This window comes from Pelodiscus sinensis, chromosome 5, assembly GCF_049634645.1.
Source record: "Pelodiscus sinensis isolate JC-2024 chromosome 5, ASM4963464v1, whole genome shotgun sequence".
Taxonomy (NCBI): domain Eukaryota; kingdom Metazoa; phylum Chordata; order Testudines; family Trionychidae; genus Pelodiscus; species Pelodiscus sinensis.
Window position 1 is genome coordinate 54,943,809 of NC_134715.1, and position 15,083 is coordinate 54,958,891.

Sequence of the window (15,083 nt, forward strand, 5' to 3'; positions counted from 1 at the left end):
ATCCTGAGAGATGCTGGATAATATCCACTCCCACAAAGTCCTGCAGAAGGATCAGACATCAGTGAAATAGGTCTCCTTTTTCCTTCCACTAGAAGCAGTCTATTTACTTTTATTGCATTCTAACTCCCAGCAGCCTCATGACTCAGAGCATAACAGAGAAAAAAATTCAGCTCCTATTTGAAATACTGAATATCAGAATGCTTTTTGAAGTTGTTTGCAGTACAACAGCATTCTTGTTGGAGGCAGTTTTAAGTGTGTTAAGTTGTGCATCCTGGACCTTTTTCTTTGAGTATATTCAGTAGTATCTGAGGGCCTAGCAGTAAATAGGAGACTTTTTGGTGTGTTTGATGTGGTTTACTGAATCTCTGAAGGCAGATATGGTGATATGTGTGTTTCTTGTATACAGTTTTCTGTGGGAAGCTGTTTGTGGTGTCCAGGAAGTTCATGTTTGCGCTAAAATGTTGTAGAGACAATTTGATGAACGGATGGTGGTGGGAATATCTATGAGGTTATCTGTCCAGAGGATGAAAATATCATGAACGTATCTCAGGTATATAATTGGTTCCATGGTGCATTTGTTCAGAAATTCCTCCTCAATGTGGCCCATGAAATGTCTGGCATTTTGTAGGGACACCCTAATACCCATGGCTATTTCCGTGGACAAATTGAATGTAGATGTAAAATTGTTATGGCTGAGGATGAAATGGAGGAGTTTGATGATACACTTGGAGTGAATCTGAGGTGTGTCTGTTGTCTTGTAGGTATATGAGGCAGGCAGCGATGCAGTCACTGAGAGACATGTTGGTGTATAAGAAAGAAACATCCATTGTGGCAAGGATGGTAATCTGAGGGAGGCTATTAATGTTGTGACATTTATGGAGTAAATCTGTTGTGTCCTAGAGGAAGTTGATCCTTTGTGTGGTGAGTGGTTTGAGGATGGCTCCGGAGTCCTGATATTCTTTCAGTAAAAATATCAAGGCCAGATATAATAGGTATGCATGCTTGAGTTCCCTGGTGTGTGTGTCTTGAGAAGCTTGTAGATGATCCCAGGGATAGGTTTCTGGGGAATAAGGTTGTGGATTTCTCTTGGAGTTGTTTGAGGAAAGATTTGATAACCTTGAATTTTTGTGGGGGATCTTGAATTCTCTGTAATAGTTGGTGTTAGAGAGGTGTCAGATGTTCTCATTGATGGATTCATCACAGTTGAGAATTATGATGGCACCCCTTTTTGTTTGCTGGTTTGATCTCTATCTGGTAGTTGGATTTCATGGATTGTATAGCTGTTCTGACAGTGGTGGAGAGATTGTGGTGTGTGCCATATTTGCTCAATATTTCACAGTCAGGTTGTTTCCTGAATCAATGTAATGATCAAGAGCGGTTTTATCTGCTGTGGGGTATCCAGTCAGATCATTGAAAGGCACAAGAAAAAAAGCATTATGTCATCATTGCTGTGTAAGAATTCTTGTGGTGGAGCTGACAAAATAATTCTTCTAGTTCTCAACATGTTATTATGGCATCAGGTTCAGAACTGGGGCTGAAGTTCAATCCCTTGGGGAACAGAAATAATTCAGCTCCAGTAAGGGGCACTCTGGGTAAACTGATGACGTTATGATGATGTGTAGTATACATGTAGTGGGTCCTGGTGCCATAGCTTATTCTGGTGGTGAAGTTCTGTGGATTGTGGAGTCATAGTTGGTTATACTTTCAGTTTTGTGTTGGATGGCTGCCTTTAGCATGTTATTTTATTTTGGGTTGTTTGTTTGCATAGTTGTTTTGGGTTTCTTCCATGATATCCAGGTACTCGATAGGGGCCACATCCAGAAAGAAATCTTTCTCAAAGCTCTTGTTCTGGCCGTCAAACTATCCACCAACCTTATCAAGTTCATTATCAAAAACCATAACATACCAATTCGAAGTGGCACCAGACTGTGGCAGAAGAATAGGTATAAAACCCGCAAACACATATCCACTGCTATAAGGATTGCCCACACCAGCATATTTTTCAAGAGCCGTAGACCCTACACATGCTTATCACAAATATGAGTGCACCTCATCCTGTGTTTTAAATGTCTTAATAACAACTATGTGGGGGAAAGCAGACAATCTCCATGATCTTGAATGAACTCTCAAAGAAAAATAACAACACACAATAACACCATATAACCTGTACTGTTCACAAAGTGACCACTCTTCATTTAATCTCTCAGTTCCCATCTTCAAACGAAACCTGCATTACACTAAGGACAAGCCTGGAGGTTAAATTCATATCTTTGCTAAACACTAAAAATCACGGCCATAAGAAAAACACTGAGTTTTTGGCTTATTGCAACAATCCATAATGCATTAGCCACCGCCTACAACTGCAGAGGTTCTGACAGGATCACTTTACCTTGAATGGCCCCTTAGAATGTGTGTTAATTACTTATGTCGGGGGTTTCAAACTTTATTGCACCATGACCTCATTCTAACAACAAAAATTACTACATGTCCCCAGGAATTAGAACTGAAGCCCGAGCCCACCTGAGCCCCATGACAAGGGCCCAAGCACAAGCGATTCGTCTCTGGGCAGGAGAACTGTTGCCTGAGTCCCATAACCCAGGGCTGAAGCTGAAGCTTGAGCCCCTGTTGATGGACTCAGAATTTGGTTTCAGCCGTGGTTCCCAGTCAGTGTAACATCAGCCCTGCCAGTGATCCCAGGCTGGGCTGGAGCAGCTGTAGTCCAGGGTCCTGGTAGCTTGTACTATCCCCACACATCCCTCCAGCAAAGGCTCTCCCATGCCTCCAGTAGACAGTTGGTCCCCAGCTGGGGGAGGGGAGGAGCAGCCATGATCTGCGAGCCCAAGATATCCTCCCCCCCAATCCCCTGCAAAAGCTCTCACATGCCTCCAATGTGCCTCCCCACTCTCACCCTCAGAATTAATCTCAGGTATTTTTAGTGTAAGTAAGTCATGGACAGGTAAGTGCTAGCCAGAAAACTAATGATTTTAAACTAAGCTGGCTGCCAGGCCCATCCCCAAACCCACGTCTATCGCTGGGAGCTATTAGGCCTTCCCCAAGGACTAGGACAATGGATAAGGTAAGATAACAAGGATTATTAACAGTAAACAAGGCAAGTATAAACAGGAATGGTATAGGACCCCACAACAGAAACAAACAAGCTTGACTGCGACTCAGATAAGCAAGCTTCCACAGGGCAATTGCCCATGTGCTTCTCCCCTGTCAGAACAGGTCTCATACAGGTGTCCCTGCGCTTCAGGGCAGGGGAAAGCCATTTGCGAAGTTCCATAACAGTGGCCTTGCACATTCTGAAGTTTTGCAGCCAGTGTTGATTGTCCCATACCTGCAGCACTATGCAGTCCCACCAGTCTGCCCATGTCTCATGGCACCAGAACTGGCGTTCCACTGTTTCCAAAGGATTAAATATTGGCTGTGGTTCCAATTAGCTCAATGCAAGGGCTTTCCTGTACAGCGTGCCTATGGCACCCTGAGACTGAAATACCTCCTCATCCTTTTTCTAGTGGCTCTTGAAATACTGCACCATTAGGTGCACCAAGGTATACGTCACCATCACAATGCTTTGATGCACAATAGGATCCATGAGAGGGGCCATGCTTGTGGTGCTATGACATCTGCACAGGTAACCAGGGTAAAAAAGGGCACAAAAAGCCTACTTCCCATTGATCACAAGCAAGAGGAGAGGGAATAGACATGTGCATTATGGGACGCTGACAATATGAACCCAGAACCACCTGCTGCACAGTTTTGGTCCCAGAATGCACCAGGAGCATAACTCAGAATGCAAAGTGGCACAGGCACTGTGGGATAGCTACCCACAGTGCATCACGCTCAAAGTTTATGGCATTCTCCCTATTGGGGACGCGCTACTTCGAACTATGCTGAATTCTTGTGCACGTGGGGACATGGACTTTCAATGTTATAAAACTGGGTGTCAAGAAATCAACCTTAATAAATTTGACCTTATCTTGTTGTGCAGACATGGCTTAAAGCTCTGAAGAATGACCCATCCAAGCTTTGGATGTGTTCCAGATGGACTCTCAAGCCAACACACTAACTAATGCAGCTGAAAACCTAATATACGACTTTGAAGTGTCTTTATGTATCTGATTACTTTTCCATTTAACAACTCTCTTCTTGTCTCTTTTCTTTTATAATAAACCTTTAGTTTTAGACACTCAAAGATTGGCTGGCACAGTAGTAGTCTGGGTAAGATCCAAAGTAAGAGTGACCTGACAACGTGGCTGGCCATTTGGGGTTTAGAAGAACATTTTGAAAAGGGTTTTTGTTTTGTTTTGTTTTTTAGTAACTCCTCACATTACCCAAGTGCTAATTAGGAGCTGGAGAATTGGAATGCAATAAAGGGGGCTGCATGATTTTTTTTTCAGCCTCCTAATAACCAGTGTGATGGATCGGGAACACAGTTCATGACTAGTTGGAGAGTAACTTAAGTGTGAGCCACCAGTTTGAGGAAAATCTGCTCCCCTTTTGCAGCCTGCCTTGATCCTGGCATTTTCAGTGAGGGTTACCCTACATACCCGGTGTCTCTCACAACATTTACATTGGACATAATAGTTAGGATTAAATTACATTGGCCCCCGACACATAAAAGGTTCCTCGCCTCTGGTTTAGCAGCATTACCAACACTTCCACTGCTTACTGGGATGTTATAAAATGCTTAGGGATAAATTAGAGCTAAACAACAGCACAGAACACTGAGAACCAGAATTAGTGGTTGTAAACAAACTTTATAGCACTGTGGAAAACTTGACAAGTGGCTATCCAGTTAACTAAAATCTTGCTAGACCACCAATATTACCAGACTAAAGAGTGCCAGATGAGAGAGGTTCAATCTGAAGAACAAAATAAACTTCTTCCTTCCCTACTGCCACCCCTAGGGTTACCAGGTAGGTTTAGAAAAAATACCAGACACACTTGATGGGGGGGGGGGGGGGGAGGGAAGAGAAGGACTGGCCGGGAGGGGAGTGGGGCTGGCCGGGGGCGGGGGGGGGGGAGAGGGGCAGGGGCAGCGCGGCTGGTATGGGGAGATGGGGAGGCCCAGGGGGCGGGGTTAGCAGGCAGGGGGAGATGGGGAGGGGGTTGGAGGCAGCGAGGCGGGCCAGGGGAGATCGGGAGGAAGAGTACCAGCCGGCAGGAAGCAGGGGTGGCCGGGAGAGGGTCGGGGGCAGCAGAGCTGGTCGGGAAGGGTCGGGGGAAGTGGGGAGTGGGACTGACCCAGGTACCTGCAGATCCCAAGGTGCTGTCAGTCCCACGCTCAGTCCGGAGAAGAGCGAGTGAGTCCGGCTGCGGCTCCACCTCGTGCTCAGGAGCAGGGACAAGGCTTCTCCTCCTCCTCCCCAAGGCGTCAGACACAGCCAGGGCTCCCAGCACCGATCGCGCCCCACCTCCCAGCCACTCCCACAGCCCCCGCCAGACTTCCGTCCAGCGCCCAGCCAGAAATCCAGGAAATACCGGACATTCAACATGTCCAGTATTTTCTGGATTTTTTTACCGGACAAAGGGCCCAAAAACAGGACTGTACGGTAGAATACCGGACACCTGGCAACCCTAGCCATGCCCAACAAGAAACCTCACAGATTTGTTTTTGCATTGTCTCTTTAGCAATTGAGAAATCAAAACTCTACTATAAGTGGATAAGACTACTTGATATAAATAAAAAATAAGAACTATTTTCTCAAAAGAAGAAGAAAAGGAATTACATGTTTATGGCACTTAACCAGAGAACTATTGCATCCTTATTGTAACTGCATGCTTCTGGCTTGAATATATTGTCTGTTGAGTCTTAATTATAAAGATTTAGAGAAAAAAAGGAAACAGAGCCCAGTATGAGAATAATTTCTGATATGAATGTTAATGAACAGCAAAATGAACAAATTAGTCCTAAATGCCAGAGTGAAAACTCCTAGATAATGTTTAATATCATTAAACATAAGTAACAAATATGTAATTTGTTTTAATATCATAACTATAGTTTCACATACGCAAAAATTCCTACTTTCAGAAATCAGTATTTTATCTAGATGATAGACATTACTACCCAGAGTGCTTATGTTTTATCGGAGTTTTAATCTGAACACTGAATCTTAAAAAAATAAAAAATGAAATTTCAAATTCCCTGGCACCTTTCCCTCCCTCTCTCCATGGCCTGTGGCTTTATTGCCTGTTAGATCCCACAAGCTAAGCAGGGCTGTGTAGGTCAGTAATTGGAGACCTCAAAAAAATCCTCAAAGGCTGCAAAGTGGGGTTGGTATTTTAAGGTGGCACTCTCCCATCTGAGTAAGAACTGAATGAGGGCCCAGAATTATGCTGCCAGAACTGTTACCAAGACAGTTTCCCCAATTATCACCTGTAATACCATTAACTCACAAACATCCCACTCTCCCTACCTTTAATATCAGCAATTCACAGACACTTACCTTCCTTCCTCCCCCTTCCCACCCCCCCGCATCCCCCTTCTGTTCTGCAATGTGATTTGTCCTTTTCATATTTGTTCATTTTTTTAAATTGTATCCTTTGGTATATATGGTTGTGACTACTTTCTTCCACTATTTGATCTGAGGAAGTGGGTCTGGCCCACGAAAGCTCATCATCTAATAAACCATCTTGTTAGTCTTTAAAGTGCTACATTGTCCTGCATTTTGTTCTGTTTTGGAATGAGATGCGAAACCCAAAGCACAACTATTTGTAGCTATGAAAAATCCTATGATGCTCTTTTGCAAATATACCAGTGTGCACTAACGCAAGTGTCTGGACTATGTTTTTACTCATGTAACAACTAACTTTTGTCACTTAGTAACCCACCTAATTTTAAACTAAATACAGTATTTTCCATTTCCTAACAATTGGATAATGCTGATGTGTTTATTTCATTGGCAAGTGAAGACCAATCATAGGGTTGGTATTATGTATTAGCTTCCTCAAATGGATGATGAGGCATAATTACTTACTTTTCTTCTGCAAGGGTTGCAATTTTGTTATCTAAGTTTTACACCTGGGTAACTCAGATGGCTAGAAAACTGTTGTGTCTCCTTGGAATATGCATAGCTTTTAGAATAATCTACAGTGATAAACATCAATTCTGTGTGTGAAAGCTTCCCGTACTAATAATCTAGAGTAAGTTCCCCAGCTTATTTATATAGTATGCTGTTATTAACTTGACAGCTTTGACTAGCACTGAGGATTTAAATTATTGTCTTGAAGTGACAAGCTGCCAGTCTGAAACACTTGAATAGTGCTGGTTTTCAGAGAAATGTGGAACTGCTAGAACAGGTATGGACAAAACCCTGTATCTACAAAGACTTTTAAACATTTCCATCCTTCTAACAGCTGTCATAGATCTTTATTTTCATACAGTTCCTAGAAAGTTCTCTTGTAAAGGAAATTTAAATGGTTTATATTGGAAAACCATGAAAGGACTTAATGATGGCATCAATATCCTCCTTCCATCCTTCTCCCCCAGCTACGTTATCTTGCTAGAGGTACCATGGTAACTGATTGCCAATGAAATAAAAGAAAAACTTGCCAAGATCTATTTGTATAGAAATTAGTCTACTCCTTTCACTGCTGAAAAAGATGCAACAATTCTTTCATTACCTTATCACGTTTAAGTGCAAGCTCAAGTTAGACAGAACCTATCTTTTAAGGCTATCTTTGATAGCACCTTCAACAGCATAAACACCTACTAGTACCAGTGCTGGAAAGCAAATCATTATTAAAATTACTTTTCTCTTATTTTAAGATTCAAGGATGTTTATCATTGGAATGACTAAAATGAGTTTGCTTTTAGCTAAAACAATCTAAGTTTCCATATTCAATAAGCAATCATTTTTGTACAGTAAGAAAGCAGGCATTCTCCACAGATTGCTGAAGAATATAAAATAAAAATGAAGGACAAAAATGTGACTCCACCTCTTCCTTTCCCTGGAGAAAGCATCTGCTTGCTTTCTTTATTATCCTATTATCAGCACATTTTAATTCATTATTTGCATTATAATAGCACACTGGAATCCCATCCAACAAGGCCCCATTGTGTTAGGTGCTGTACAACTTAGAACAAAAGGTCGCTGCCCCAAAAATCGTACAATCTTTTGCTTTTAGGACAGAGGTCTGATATTTTCATATGGAACACCACATCTCCTTTCCTACCATTTATAATCATGCAGACCACCTTCCATTCAAAACACACACCAACCACCCAGTGGTAGCACACATAATGTATTAAGTTTATTTTTAGCTTCTTTTAATGTAAGTTAGTATCCAAGACAGAACATCAGAAATGGCTGCCCGTCGCAGGGAGCCATAGCCTGTAATACCTCTAATGCTGGTATAGGGGGCTCTGTCTGTGAGGTGGAGTGTTTTCCATATAAGGACATGTAAATTAATAATCTTCCCCTGCTCGCTCCACCCATTGCAGTGAAAGATCAGCCAATGGGCTGACTTGTGCTCAGGCCTGCTACTCCACCCACTGCAGCAAAAACCAACCTATGGGGTGATAAGTTCACAGGCAATAAAACAGGCAGGCAGCCCCTCTCTCACGGGGGATTTGCATCGAGTGAACGCCTGGCCTGATCACCCAGACGCCTTGCACCCCCCGCTCTCGAGTCTTACTGAGCGTACTTCGAGTTGGTCGACCCGAGTGGAGACAGTTTATGAGCATGTGACCGGTACTTGTGTTCCTGCTGTCTCCAGAACTGGTATAATCCCCCCCCCCCCCCCGCCGCCATCATCCCTATCCTAATTGATTTTTTAGTTGTCCTTATTGCTTGTCAAGTGACAGTGGTTAAAAAGTTACTAAGTTAGTTTATATATACCCGGTAGTTGTGGTTTAGGGTTTTTACTGTTTCCTTGTATAAAGTTGTGTAAATAATCAGCCCTATGGACAATACCAGTGTTAATTCATCTGTTCCTAACCCCTGGGCAGTTATTGGGAATTATTGTGATTTAGAAAAGCCTCAGGGAATTGTTTTGTGTTGTCTGGCAATCTGTTCAATTTTTGTTCTGATGATTGTCTGGCACCATCAAAATAAAATCAGTTTGTGCTTTTTAAAACCCCCAGTTGTGGTCTTATCCTTTCCGGCATCCCTTCGAACCTCGTGTATTACGGGGACTGACAGTTAGCAGCTGGAAACAAAGAAGATACAGTACAGTGTGACCACTCACACTCACCTCTCTGGAGACCACTAAGTACTCCATGAACTACAGATGAACCTCTACCCCCACCCTCCCAAAACATTACCTAAACATACATTTTCAAATTTAGCTATTTTATGTCATTCTGGTTTCTATTTGCTTCCACTTATGCATTCAGTCCCATCATTAGTGCTGCATTGAAAGTGCTAACCTGCTCTGATATATACTTCTTTGAAGTGCATTAATAATTTAAACTTCAAAATTATTGCTCTTAAATCTTTTTCATTTTAATGTAATTGTGAATATTAACTCTGCAATTGCAAACAAATGCTCACACAGAGACCTCTTCCTTTGTGTCTTCCCACCATCTAGAAGGCAATAACTATTTAGTATTTATAACGGTTTAGAATGTGTAGTACAAGAGATGAGGGGCTGAACATATCAACAAACTCAACAAACAAACTCTATTGACTTCAGTAGGAGCAGGAGCAGACTCTGTCATCAGTGAGTATAGTAATGATTACATAAGAGGCCCTAATCCTGCAATTTATTGGGTCTGAGCAGATTTCACCATTGTGATCTCTTACTAGATGGAAACTTTTAAAGGACAATTTCAGGCTGATCAGACATTCAGAGATCTAGAAGTCTGAAAAACATCAAATTTATTTTATTCAATAGTTTTGAACAAGATCTATGACGAATAATAAACTTATGCACATATACTTGTAGGGTCCCACTGTATGTTTTGCACTTTGGCAAAGACTGTTTCTAGTACATTTAGAAATTTCATTGGAGCACCGCTGATTTAACAAAGTTTGAAAGAAATCCAATCACTCAGATTCAAAGAATTTATAAACTCTGCTGGCACAACTTGAAGAATCCATAAGATCCATCAGCCAAGCGACTCAGATTCATGTAGGCTATGCTCAGCTGATGCAGCCTTTTGAATCCATAAATTCCAGTCTGGTTCAAGGCTGTTATAAATTCTAACCAGTACAGTAACTGGTTTGAACAACAGTGTCATTATAAAAGAGGAATCATCATTGAGCAGGTGAGTTTCTAGTGGGATCCTGCAGGGATCAGTCCTTGGGCCTGCACTATTTAGTATTTTTAATTGATGACTCAAGAAAAAGAAAATCACTGATAAGTTTGCTGATGAGACAAAATATGGGAGATGAATAATAGAGGACAGGTCACTGATATAGAGCAATCTAGATAATTTGGTAAGTAAGGTACAAGCAAACAACATATGTTTTAATCCAGCTCAATGTAACTGTATACATCTAGGAACAAAGATTGAACCCCATACGTATAGGGTAGAGGCTATGGAAAGAACTGGAAGAGACCTTGAGAGGTCATCGAGTCCAGTCTCCTGCCCTCATGGCAGGGCCAACTACTGTCTACATCATCCCCGATAGACATTTATCTAACCTACTCTTAAATATCTCCAGAGATGGAGATTCCACAACCTCCCTAGGCAACTTATTCCAGTGTTTGACCACCCTGACAGTTAGGAAGTTTTTCCTAATGTCCAACCTAAACCTCCCTTGCTGCAATTGAAGCCCATTGCTTCTTGTCCTATCCTCAGAAGCCAAGGAGAACAATTTGTCTCCCTCCTCCTTGTGACACCCTTTTAGATAATTGAAAACTGCTATCATGTCCTCTCTAAATCTTCTCCTTTCCAAACTAAACAAGCCCAATTCTTTCAGTCTTCCTTCATAGGTCATGTTCTCTAGACCTTTAATCACTCTTATTGCTCTTCTCTGGACCATTTCCAATTTCACCACATCTTTCTTGGAATGTGGTGCCCAGAACTCGACACAATACTCCAGCTGAGGCCTAATCAGTGCAGAGTTGAGCAGAAGAATGACTTCGTGTCTTGCTCACAACACATCTGTTAATGTATCCCAGAATCATTTTGCTTTTTTTGCAATAGCATCACACTGTTGACTCATATTTAGCTTGTGGTCCACTATGACCACTAGATCCTTTTCTGCAGTACTCCTTCCTAGACAGTTGCTTTCCATTCTGTATGTGTGAGACTGATTGTTCCTTCCCAAGTGGAGTACTTTGCATTTGTCCTTATTAAACCTCATCCTATTTACCTCAGGCCATTGGAGGCTTGGACTTAGGCTCTGAACCACTGATGCTCCCTGGGGATGGAGCTCCCCAGCTGCTGTGGACCCACTTCTCCCCAGCCTGGCCAGGAATCCAGGTGCCTCGCTTCTGCCATGCTCCGCTGGGGATCCCCGAGGACAGGGCTCCCAGCCAGTTTGCACTTCCAGGTCCACGGTTCTCTGATCCAGCAACATGCATGGTCCTGCTGGACCACGGATGTCGCCAAACCAGAGTGTCTCAGATTTTGGAGGTTCAACCTCTATGTAGTAAGGAAAGCAGAAACATTTCCTATAGCTTCCAGCTATAACATGAAAATTACAAAATAAACATTACGTGTCACCAGACAACCATGGTGACAAGATCTAAGATCAATTCCATAACCATCCACAAACTCTGACTGACCACATTGTCAAACATGACATCTGCTTAGCAATGCCAAGGTTGGGGATGACAACAACAGAGTAAGAAAGCAATGGGGCAAACATGACCTTGGGACCCCAAATGACAATGGAGCCAGACTGGCAAAATTGCGCTGGTATCAGGGCTCAATTGATGAGACACTATTCACACACAGAGATATTCATATAACCAGACTCCCCAAGGTTGTATGCCACAAGACTGAAGATCACACTTCAGACAAACAAAACCAAGAACACCAAGAAAACTTACAGCTAATGTCTAACAGACAGGACATCACATCAGCAAATTTTGAATTGAACTGAGAAACCCACGTCAGATGTTATACGCCTTAAAACCATCACAAGACGTTAACTGACACGTCATGGGTTCTTTCTGTATGGTAGTATAATAGATGTCGCAATGCCTGTAGTTTATTTCCAGACAGCAAAGCTAATGTCTGAATACATGAGAATCCATGGAAACGTGAGCAAGAAAGGAAACAAGCCAAAGCAAAACATCAGTCCTGAAAAACACCTTCAGAAAAAGCAGCAGCCAAAAACACACGATAAAGCAGCACAGAGCAACATGGAGGAAATACACGCTGAAGATGCTGAAGCAGTTGCTGAAAGAGACACTAGTTGCTGAAAGTAACACATCACAAACTCAACAAGAATCTAACTGGCAAGTTTACACCATCTGGAGAGCTTATTAAGGTAAACAAAGACCTTAACAACAGAAAAAGAACACAGTCATAGGCAGAGCACTCGGAAGAGATGATATCCAAGCCAAGACCATAAAGAATTATTGATATTGACAAAAACATCAAACAGCCAGAACTAGACACTGTAGCATTTCACATCACCAACAAGGAGAGAAAGATACAGTTAAAAGGTTAAAACCTGGGAAAGCCGACAGGTAAAGACCAACTCACCAGGGAAATGTTCAAAACTTGTAATGATGAGACTATCAATAAAAATACTGAATATTTCAAAACAGTAGAGGACCAGGAAGTTTCCAGAACAATACAAAATGGCAGTATAGTCAAAATACCAAAGAAAGGTTATCTAAGCAACTGCAGTAATTGGTAAGGCATCACATACCTTGACAAGTTTTCTGCAGTATCAGCTTATGCAGAATAAAAGAAACAGGTAAGGCAAAGCTAATGGAATATCAGGCTGGATTCTGACCTGGAAGACCTTGTCTCAGCCACATTTTCACCCTATGAATAATCACTGGAGACAACAGTGAATGGCAAAACCAAGCATCGAAACTTTAAAAGATTTTAAGAAAGTATTTGACAGCCACCATCACAATTCAGTCTGGAACAACTGTAAGCGTTATGATATGCCAACAAAAATGGTTAACATCTTCAAAACCTGGTATCAGGGTACAGTACAGGCTGCCCCTGACTTGTGATGTGATCAGCTCCGGGGATAGCGTTGCAAGTTGGGGGCGTTGCAACTCGAGCCTGCATTTACGATAGGTGTCATATGCCGTCGTAAATGAGGGGCCGAGGACGTAAGTCGGTGGATTTCGGCCCCTTCCCCACTTATGGAAAAGGTCATAACTGCAAGAGGTCGTAAACTGGGCCATAGTAAAGCAGGGCCTTCCTGTATGTACATTTCACTTTAACTGCTGGCATTACCATTGACTTTATAAGAAAAATAGTGTAGATGGTACAACACAGACATTGCGTGGCTCAAGAGTAGTACACTGGAAGACCTAATGTTTGCTGTCATCATAGCTCTTCTAAGGGACAGCTCAAGCGAAATCCAAGCAAAGATCAAAAGTTTAGCATCACAAGAAAGAAACGATTAATAATCAGTTATGAAAAAAACAAATGTAACAAGAACCTCAGACACATCCAACTCAAACATTACATTAAGAGGCAAGGATTACAACAGGTGAATCAGTTCACATACATTTGCAGGAACAAGCAAACCAAAGAGGATTTAGAAAAGGAAAATAATGTCACAAATTGGCACCTTAAACAAGATTCAACAGCAACATCTTAAACAAAAAAAATCTGCAACCTAAAGACTAAACTAGGAATCTTTAATTCTATTTCTGGCTTAAATATGAATATGAACACTGGGAAATCCACAAAAGGTACAGACAGATATCTAAATGTCTGTGAATGGAAACGCCTCAGGAAAATACTAGGTATTACATAGAAAAAAAATAAAACAAATGCCTGAGATTTATCAGAGTCCAACAATTTCTTATCTCAAAAGTTATCCAGCAAAAAAAAAAATGGAAATATCTGGGACACGTAAAATGGATGAAGCCAGAGCCACTGCCATTACAAACATCTCTAACTGGGAAGCTAGAAAAACATGAAAAACAAACTGACTGAAAAATCCCTCCATTGAACAGTACTAATAGAAGGAAAACTTAAATAAATGCACAACAGTGAGAATGTGCAAAGAGTAGCACAGGGTAGATACAGGAATGGCAGAGTCATGTTCAGGTCTTAAGTGATGGCTGAAGGCATGGGAAGGATGCAGATTCATTAAATTCAAAACTTCCAGGGTGACATTATCACAAGTGCTCAGCGATGATGTAACTCTGTCCCACTGAAATAACAGGAATTTAGTTGAGTTCAATGGGAGCAGAGCTAAGCTATCCCTGAGTGCTTTTGAAAATCCTCTTGATAAATATCTGCAATCTTTGTCTTTTAAAAAACATATAAATAGTACAGTTTATATTGTAACTACACTGAAAATACATTAGGAGGTTTTAGTTATTTTTAAATGGTTGACAGTTGAGAAACACACATCCGTGGTCAAAGCACACATTCAATTTATGTTCACTTCCCATTTGACTATTTAAATCCTGAATCACAGCTCAGTGGTTTTGTCCATTAAGGAGAAGAATAACGACTATTGTGCAGAAAGACTAGTGAGACTTAGGATACAGCAAGTTCCTATGACTAACAACAAAAATAGTGTAAATGTAGGCATTTTAAAGGTGCAGAAGCAGCTGTAATGGAGAAGTGCACAGATGTTTTTAGTTGGAAATTGTTGTCTAGAAACCTCAGCCATAGTGGGGAAGACAGACTATAGCTTTTAAACAGTAGACATAGCTTTAGTCTTTGAAATATAATGGTATCAATTTTTCAGGCACCTCAAGTAATCTAGAGATGAATTTTCATTCCCTTTTCTATAGACCTGATTTCAGCTCCCATGAACTAGGTCAATCAGGCCTCAAATGAGGTCACTTTCATAGCTTATAAACAGAGTTGTAGGACAAGTTATGGTATGTGTGATGTGTCGTATACCAACGGGCTTTTCTATCACAGTGGTCTTTAGTGGCTGCCGTTTATGCCCCAACTCTCTCTTTGCACTCAGTCCTATAAACAGACAACAACTCATCTGGTGCTTTATCATCAGGGCCAATTT

General features: G+C 41.6%; 1 protein-coding gene across 1 annotated transcript in view; it reads right to left on the bottom strand.

Annotated features, from left to right (window-relative positions):
- Positions 1 to 15,083, bottom strand: part of GATB (glutamyl-tRNA amidotransferase subunit B) — a 72,901-nt gene that overhangs the window by 47,179 nt on the left and 10,639 nt on the right. The gene's annotated exons all lie outside the window — the stretch shown is intronic.